Source organism: Limulus polyphemus, unplaced genomic scaffold (genome assembly GCF_000517525.1).
Source record: "Limulus polyphemus unplaced genomic scaffold, Limulus_polyphemus-2.1.2 Scaffold0, whole genome shotgun sequence".
Taxonomy (NCBI): domain Eukaryota; kingdom Metazoa; phylum Arthropoda; class Merostomata; order Xiphosura; family Limulidae; genus Limulus; species Limulus polyphemus.
Window position 1 is genome coordinate 1,796,077 of NW_013665610.1, and position 1,899 is coordinate 1,797,975.

A 1,899-nucleotide genomic window follows, 5' to 3' on the forward strand; every position below is an offset into this window, starting at 1 on the left:
TATATCGTATATATACATATGTATTATTCATACCTTCGGTGTATAGGACGCAAGCAGATTTTGACATCAAATGTTGGGGTAATAAAGTGCGTTTTATACACCGAAAAATACGGTAATATTTAAATATATATAATTATTAATAAATGTAAATCTGCATTAGATATATTTGTTAATTCCACGAGGAGTTTGGACGATGTCCTATGTTTTGGTCAAATTGGTTTTGTACAATATATTAATTTTTTGTTGTTGTTGTATCACAGATTTGCATAATTCCAGTGATTGTTTGTTTTGAATCTCGCGGAAAGCTACACGAGGGCTATCTGCGTTAGCCGTCCCTAATTTAGCAGTGTAAGACTAGAGGGAAGGCAGGTAGTCATCACCACCCTCCGCCAACTCTTGGGCTATCCTTTTACCAATGAATTGGGGAATTGACCGTCACATTATAACGCCCCCACGGCTGAAAGGACGAGCATGTTTGGTGAGACGGGGATTCGAACCCGAGACCCGCAGATTGCGAGTCGAGCGCTCTAACCACATGGCCATGCCGGGCCTACCAGTGATTGATTCTGCAAGGATTCTTGGCCAATAAATGTTATCTTCATTGCCTTGAGTGGACAAATCAAAAGTTCAAAATTTCGTTCGCTTTTTTTTGTTGGATAAGTACTTTTTTTCTCTCCTAAACATAAATAAATTACTTGCATTGCAATTATAGTATTCATTTCATCCAGTATTTATATACCAACTATTCAATTTATTATTCTGAAAGGTACTTAAAAAACGAACAAAAGCAACAGAATCTAGTTTATATCCGCTATGATAGGTATCGGGTCTTCATAATAAGCTTTGAAAGTTGATTATTATATATATAATACTTTATATCATTCTTACATTTATTCTTATCCATCCAATAGTTGTTTAGTTGTGAAATGAGGTGATCTGTTTTAATTAATTAATCAAGTTTTGACCCTTTGACACAGCACTTTATTTCTTCTGATCAACATTCAGTAATGTAATGTCGTAAGATAAACTGTTTGAATCACGGTGTTGTCTCACTCTTATCTTTTGTGCACTGTAGTTGATCCACTACATTTGTTGCTAACCTTGGTGTTCTAAGTATCCAAGAAATAAAATGCCAAGATCAAACGGCACGCCTTGTTCTCAGAGTGAATAGTGGAAATATATTAACAAATAAAAAACAGAAGCTACGTCTGTATATAAAAAAGGCAATTTGTTTACAATTAGCAAATAAAGATAATCAAATATTCGAGTAGAAAAGAGGTAAATGGTTCTTGAGTTCTTTATTGTGAACTCATATATTTTTATCCACATACTAGAATAGACAGCGCTGCAGCCTTAGGAACACATTTAAGAACATATGATTCATCAGCACAACAATGCACAATTTATTAGCCCTGATAATGTGTTTGTTTTCCCATGGGGCACGAAAAAGATGAACGAAGAAACTGGAATCGCAGCAATCCCATTCGACCACAAATCTGTTAAGTACCCCGATGCAACTTGAAACTCGATTTGTTTTTGTTGTTTTTTCGTCTACTTAAACATATAGTGTCTGTGAAAACTTTCTCAAGATGGGCGTAATAAGGTTTACCACGCTATTCTTTATAAAAGATGATTTAAAAGAAAATTCTGTGTCTGACATCATGCACATTCACGACTATTAGTGTAAATATGATATGATCGACGACGGAAGAAGCAGGTCATAAGGAATTTCGATGACGAGGAACCCACTTTGAGACTAATAATGGTTAGAGACGGCTTAAATGGGTAATGAAGAAAAAAATTAATATAAGTTTAACATAACAGCAAATGTACAACGTTTCGACAAGGTTTTGTCATCATCAGGTACAAGTAATTTACACTGACACGGATATATATATA